Consider the following 7,800-nt stretch of genomic DNA (forward strand, 5'->3'; position numbering starts at 1 on the left):
TATATATAGAAGAGTGAAGTGGGAGGACGACCAAGGGTAAAAATGTAATTTCATTCTAGCAAAAATCTATTAAGAAAGATAATAAATAATTCTAGAAATATCTTTCTTATATAATAAAGTGAATAATGATCAAGGGTAAAAATGTAATTTCATACTAACAAAAATCTACCTAGAATGATAAGAAGAAAATTAAATAGTTGTAGAAACATCTTAAGTATTGTTATTACCATTTACTTATTTTGTTATTACTTCACTTTTTTTTCTTTTATGAGTTATTGTGATATCTATTTTATTATACCTCTATTTTATTATTACTTTAGTTTAATTCTTAATATTTTTTCTATTCATTATGCTTATAAAAAATGCCTACTTTTTATAGAAAAATTTATCATAAATTAATTATTTTCATCTTTATTTTGGCTCTAATTAATATACTTGAAAATAAATAAGTGTGATAAAAATTAATAATATATAAGATTGAAGTTAAAGAAAAAGATGTTAAAAAGTAATTTACATATAAAAATGAATAGGATTATATATTTGTACTAAAGACGACTAAGAATTAAAATTTAATTTCATTCTAACAAAAATCTATCAAAAATAATTAATTTTAGAAACATCTTTCTATATATAAAGTGAATGATGACAAAGGTAAAAAAAATCTAACTTTCATAAACAAAAATCTGCCAATAATAAAAAAATTAAAATAGTTCTAGAAACATCTTTAGTTATTATTATTAGTATTACCTCATTTTTGGTATTTCTCCATTTTTTATGAATTATTGTGATATCTATTCATTATATGAAAGTAAATAAATTATGATTACGATTAGCTCTTAATAATTCTATATCAAATATAATATTAGGTGGAATCAATCAAAAATAAAATTAAAATTTATATGTATATTTAAATTTTGTGTATTAAAATATTTCTAAATTTTGTGATCTTAAATATGCTATATAAAACAATTTAAATTCAGAAGTTATTTTTTTTTGAGATAAAATAAAAAAATAAGTTAATATAAATTGAAAAGGAGGGATCATATATTATATATATGTTATTAGTAAAATGTGCTTTCGTATATTTCTTATAAAAAATTCTTTTGGTTTTCTTCTATTAATTTGTGCATATATGTGGAGTTTTAAAGATTTGAATATTTGAATATAAAAATATAATGATTTGAAAACTTTAATTCTTCGTTTTAATTTCTAATTTGTTGCATATTTAATAATTACATGAAAAAGAAGCTTAAGATATCAATGTAACAATTCAAGATATTTTTAGAAAAACATTGTTAAAAATCATAATGAAAGTTGGTTGATTCCCTTATTTTTATCGAAACAAAAGAAAATTGCATATATTGTTTGAAAATGATGTAAGAACAACTAAAAATATGTGAGAATCATATAAGAAATTCTGTTGACTTTCCTAAAATCACTTCTATCATATAAATGAAACAGATAGAATAATATACATTATTTGAAAATGACATAAAAGGTACATAAATTAACAGTTTAAAATAATTTTTTGAAAAAACACATATAACAAATTTAGTTCATTTTCGATTTTCATTTATGTCAAATAAATTGGAAGAAAATAATTATCATACGTTGGGCCGCGCTGGCGCGGACACTTAATATCTTGTATATATATATATATATATATATATATATATATATATAAGCTTTATAAAACAATAAAAGCAACTTAGTTCATTAAAAAAATGTAATAACAAATTCAACTTTACTTATATAAGAAAGTAATATAGTTTCTGTGGGAAATTCTCTAATCGACAACCATCACTATGAGCCTAAGTGGTGATACATCATCTCGCCCACGCTGCCAGAACTGTCCTATACTTTGTCGTCGCATAGAACTCCTCAACTTAGTAGATCCATTAGCTTAACTTACGTGATCATCTAAAAAGTATAACCCGCTAATACCCATGATGGCTACATAGTTTACATGGAGACTTGAGTTAATATGAACTCTCATCCCCACGTCGGTGCTCAATATTACTCCCAAAATATACTTTAGCTCATTCTTTTAAAATAACTTTCTTTCTTTGGGTTGAGATAATTTGCTCAATACTTTAGCTTTAAAAATCTCTCTTGGAATCAATGTTCCCTTTTTCTTATTCAAAACTCTTTTGGAACTCTTAGTTTCCTCTTAACTTTAATGTGAAAACATTTATAAACTCTTAAGGAATACTTATTTCCCATATACTTCTTTGAAGAACAGAACTTCAACTTTGCTCTTTCTCAACTCAGTACTAAAGTTTTTAAAACAAGTTTCAAAGCAATTTGTAAAAAAGACTTCTTAAAATAGGGTTTATGTCGTGTTAGGACCGAAAATAAACAGGTGTAAATGTGGAAGCTAGCAAAGCAAACCTCGAAAGACCACGATTAAGAAGACAACGAGAAATATACCAAAAGACACAAAGATTTAACGTGGTTCGGTCAATCGACCTACGTCCACAAAGGAGATGAGCAATCCACTATAAATATGAGAGTACAAAATACAGAGAGAAACAACCTCAACCAATTCACTTGGAATACATGGGAGGTTCACACAAGTGATAACGTATCAAGCTTGTGACCCACAAATTCTCCCTCTAACCAAAACTCTCAAAGCCCTTAAGACTACATTGTGAATGCTGATTAAGTTAGAAGGAACATTCCTCTATTTATAGAGTCCTAAACCTTTTCCTACAAGAAAAGGATTAGTCAATCCAAAACCTTTTCCTAAAAGGAAAACCTATTTATGGTAAGAAATTTAGGGCAAATAAAACCCAACAAATCTCCCCCTTGGCCTGAATTTCTGACAAAATAAATTTGTCCACCTTCTTCACTTAATCTTCAACAACTTGCTTCTCCTCTCCATAATCTCCTTTGCAAAATTTATGTCTCAACACAGAGAACCTCTCTGAAACAATTTCTCCAACAAAATCTTCATTACTGTCAAAAAGGTTGCGGCTAGAACTACAACCGCCAAGATGAACACCTCTTTCTAACCTGGTTCAATCATCGATTATCGAACCACTAAACCTGACTCCATCATTGAATCTGGCTCTGATACCACTTGTTAGGACCAAAAATAAACAGGTGTAAATGTGGAAGCTAGCAAAGCAAACCTCGAAAGACCACGAGTAAGAAGACAACGAGAAATATACCAAAAGACACAAAGATTTAACGTGGTTCGGTCAATCGACCTACGTCCACAAAGGAGATGAGCAATCCACTATAAATACGAGAGTACAAAATACAGAGGGAAACAACCTCAACCAATTCACTCGGAATACATGGGAGGTTCACACAAGTGATAACGTATCAAGCTTGTGACCCACAAATTCTCCCTCTAACCAAAACTCTCAAAGCCCTTACGACTACATTGTGAATGCTGATTAAGTTAGAAGGAACAAGCCTCTATTTATAGAGTCCTAAACCTTTTTCCTACAAGAAAAGGATTAGTCAATCCAAAACCTTTTCCTACAAGGAAAACCTATTTATGGTAAGAAATTTAGGGCAAATAAAACCCAACATGTCGAATTATGAACATGAACGACTCAAGTCAAGGTTTTCAATAAACATGCATAAAACTCAATACTTGAACTCAAAATCTCCAGAACTCAAGGAGTCAATGATACTGCTCATCTCAAGAATGCTCGACTCGGAGGATTCATGTAGAATTATTGGCATGAACTACTTAACTTAATGACTCAAGCTCGACTCAGAGGGTTCATGCGAAATTATGGACATGAACTACTTAACTCAAGGACTTAATGGGTAACATATAATAGTTCCATGATTAGGAATATATTCTCAAAAGGAATAAGGAACTCAATACTGAAGAATTTGGAATTTGGAGATACAACTCCTCTCAATGATACTCAATTCATGGTGTTCATGCGGAAGTTATGGGCATGAACAACTCGACTCGAAGGTCTAAGTAACTAGATAGAACTCATGTATACAAATCTTCTCATTCTCTTACTTACTTCCTAAAAATTAGTTCAAATCAATAATGGATCTCAAAGAATTCACATTTAACTTAAAGGCTTTCTTGAACTCTACTCTTAACTCTCTCTTGAATGTGAATTATGAATTCAAGAGTTATGGTTCATGATATGAAGGATCTAGGTGATATTTTAGACTCATGAATACACTCTCATGCTCACTTACTTGAGTCTTGAAACAAGTTACTAGAAGTTGTAGAAGACTCCTCAAAAGGACTCAAAGGGACTCTTTCAAAAGGTTCGAAAGAACTCTCAAAACTTAATCTTAACCTTACCTTGAATTTGAATTTGAATTATTATTTCAAGGTTATGATTCATGTTATGAATTATTTCTAAGTGTTTTGAAGTAGTTTAAAGTATTTAGAATAAAAAGGAGTGAGGATACGCTTTAAATGAGCTCAATTGGAGCAATCGGGGGCAAACTGGATGGAGCAGATGACCCTGGATCTATGGGTGGCGCAGGGCGCCAACCCCTAAAGTACAGAGAAGGGTTTGGCGCGCTCTGGTAGGCGCGTCGCGCCAGGCCTCAACCCAGAAAATCTGCTGAACATCCTTGCTCATTTTTTCACCCTAACTCGCCTAAATTCAACGGTTTCTCCCCAATCACTTGGTTTCAATTATTTAATTTAATTACACTATAATCTACTGAAAACAACACTTAAATTACTTAATTTCATCTCAAGAATTCATCAAAAACCAACACAACAAGATTTAGAATGAACCTCAAGAACACCTATCAAGAACTCATCAAGAACTCTATCTTTAAACCTTGAATGAGATTTCGCTGAAAAATTACATGATTTGCATGTGGTGAACTAACCCAACACTATGAAAGCTTACATACCTCTTAGAGATTAAACCCATGGTGAAAATCCGCAACTAAACTCAAGAACGTCGACTAACGCTTTCATCTTTTCCTCTTTTCTCTTCTTTTCTCTTTATGCCTCTTCTTGAACTCTCAACTAAAACCCTAGGCATATATGGTCGTTTGAAATTGACTCAAAACTCATACTTAGCTTATCTCTCCAAATTTCAGATTTTTGTTATTTTCAATTTAATTCTCTTTGGAAATCAAAGTGTTAAATATAGTGAACTGACCTTAATACTAAAGAAATTTTAAATTCCTCGAAAAAATTTACTCACCATGAAGGATAGTTCGAGTCTTAGCTCAAAATTTTTTTGGGGTGTTACAAATTATAATATCTACAATCAAACAGTTAAGCATAATTCCGAAGAATGTAATTAACTTCAAACAATATATTATTGAGAAATGAAATAAGCACAAAGAATGAACAACAACAACAAATTAAATTGAACACGTTCTCAACAGTTAGAGCACCTGATTAATAAAATAACTTTTTAATAGAAAGATTACCAAATACCAACTACATTGCAAAAACTATAACTTCTTACAGAAAGAACTATCATATGCAAAGCCAACTACACTGCAAGAACATAATTCAGGTGATGCTTTGACCTTTAGCAGCAGGTATGCACATTCTTTAAGCTTAAACCGAATATTCATTGATCAATCAACCACATCTTAATCTCAAACTAATTAACATTCACATTTCACTAATGAATCCACTACAACAAGTCAAACTAAAAAGGAAAGAACATACATCTACTTTGTCTATCTCCAACTAACTTGCTTGAAAACAAAAGAAATGTAGCATTGATCGGCACACTCACCTCAAAAAAACACTTAGCTGTTTCAAAAATGCATTCTCCATCTGCAATACGAAACAAATTGATTACATTTCTCTATATTACAAATATTCGAAATTTGCACTTTTTGTTGATGGAGAAAAAATTCTTCACCACAAACTGAATCCATAAGAAATCAATGACGCGAGTATCATTACACATCGTCACACATGTGATTAAACGAATCTGGGCAATGAAAAAAATAAATAAAAGAGAAAGCGTATATGTTGACACCCAATTTTGACCCTCCTCGATAGGAATTAATTAACGAACTTCTTAATTCTAAATGATTTGAAATAATTAGATTTTACAAAGTTTGAAATGTTTTTAAGTTATTTTAAATTAATCTCATCACTTTTTTTTATATAATTTTTAGATAATATATATGATTTACATAATTATGTATATAATTAGTATATTTTATGATTATTCGGAAATTGTCTCGAAAAGATTTTATTTTGTTTAAATATTTTACTAATTAGTTTAGTTATATAATAGTTTACATTTTTGGGTTAGTTATTTTATAATTAAGTCGATTATTTTATTTCGTTAAAATTAGGAAGCTTATTAATCAACTTATATTGATTCATCCTATTTATTTATTTCAGCCGAATTCACCAAGTAAATTCAATTTGACTAATTCTAAAGACAAAGTTTTGGGCCTTTTCCTAAATTTAGTCAGCCGAATTTCAATTCATCATCCACCCTTTAACTTCCTAAATTCCCAGCCCACCCTTATACCACCCCAACCCGGCCTGCCTCCAATTCTAAAAAATCTAGGATCAACGTGTTCCCAGACCCAGACAAAGTAACTATTTGCAACAAATTTTAAACATATGAAAAATAAACAAATAATAAAAATAAAATATGAAGAAACATAATTTAATTGATTAAGATAGCGGGTACAATTATGTTGATCCCTTGATTTTACTCTCTTAGGATTTATCCATGATTCGAGGGCCCTTAGTGGCGTATTTCTCGAACTAGGATGATTTAGATTTGACCTCTATTTATGAATAATCCATCAATTTGTGGAGTATTCGAGATCTTGATCTCTTTATGAAATTTTTGAGATGCCTTTTAAGAGAATTTAGTACCCTTTATATAGGCATAAATTAGGATTTAGGGTTGAGTAGCCTCCAAGAATCCTCATTTGAGTTAAACACAATTTTATAGAGTCCCAACTCGAATGGAATGCATCTTGTAGAGTCCGCAAAATTTCAATGTCTACAAACGCCCCCAGCTTCAAGGCTTGATGGAGTGTAGACTTGATGAAACTCAAAGACGAGGCTTGAAGTACTCATTCTTCAGCTTTGGATTTTCATATTTGATTTAAGAGAGAAGAGATGAAGGACAGATTTGGTCCCACTGGGCGTGCCAATTTTGTTTGGAATAAATTTTAAACATATGGAAAATAATTAAATCATACAAATAAAATATGAAGAAACATGATTTTATTCATCGAGATCGTGAGTACAAATCTGTTTCTCCCTTGATTCTACTCTCCTAAGATTTATCCATAATTCGAGGATTGTTTGTGGCGTATTTCTCGAACTAGGATTATTTAGATTTGACCTCTCTATATGAATAATCCATCAATTTGTGGAGTATTCGAGATTTTAATCTCTTTATGGAATTTCCGAGATGCCTTTTAAGGGAATCGAGTACCCTTTATATAGGCATAAACTAGGGCTTAGGGTAGAATAACCTCCAAGAATTCTAATTTGAGTTGAACACAATTTATAGACTCCCAACTCGAATTGAACGCATTTTGTAGAGTCCCACAAAATTTCAATGTCTACAAATGCCCCCTGCTTCAAGGCTTGATGGTGTGTAGACTTGATGAAACTCAAAGATGAGACTTGAAGTACTCGTTCTTCCACCTTTGCAGCTTCAGATTTTCAGATTTGTTTCACATTTGATTTAAGAGAGAAGAGATGAAGGGCAGATTTGGTCCCACTGGGCGTGCCAATTTGTTTGTAATAATTTTTAAACATATGGAAAATAAACAAACCATACAAATAAAATATGAAGAAACATAATTTTATTGATTAAGATAGCGGGTACAATTATGTTG

At 30.8% G+C, this 7,800-nt stretch overlaps 1 long non-coding RNA gene across 2 annotated transcripts in view; it reads right to left on the reverse strand.

Moving 5' to 3' along the window:
• LOC114076750 overlaps window positions 1-5,850 on the reverse strand; it is an 8,459-nt gene extending 2,609 nt beyond the window's left edge. For both annotated transcript variants that reach the window (XR_003577739.1, XR_003577738.1), the window contains exon 1: window positions 5,709-5,850. This is a non-coding gene — a long non-coding RNA (uncharacterized LOC114076750). The remainder of the gene's footprint in view (window positions 1-5,708) is intronic.
• Between the last annotated feature and the right edge of the window lie 1,950 nt (window positions 5,851-7,800).

The sequence above is a fragment of the Solanum pennellii genome, chromosome 4 (assembly GCF_001406875.1).
Source record: "Solanum pennellii chromosome 4, SPENNV200".
Taxonomy (NCBI): Eukaryota; Viridiplantae; Streptophyta; class Magnoliopsida; order Solanales; family Solanaceae; genus Solanum; species Solanum pennellii.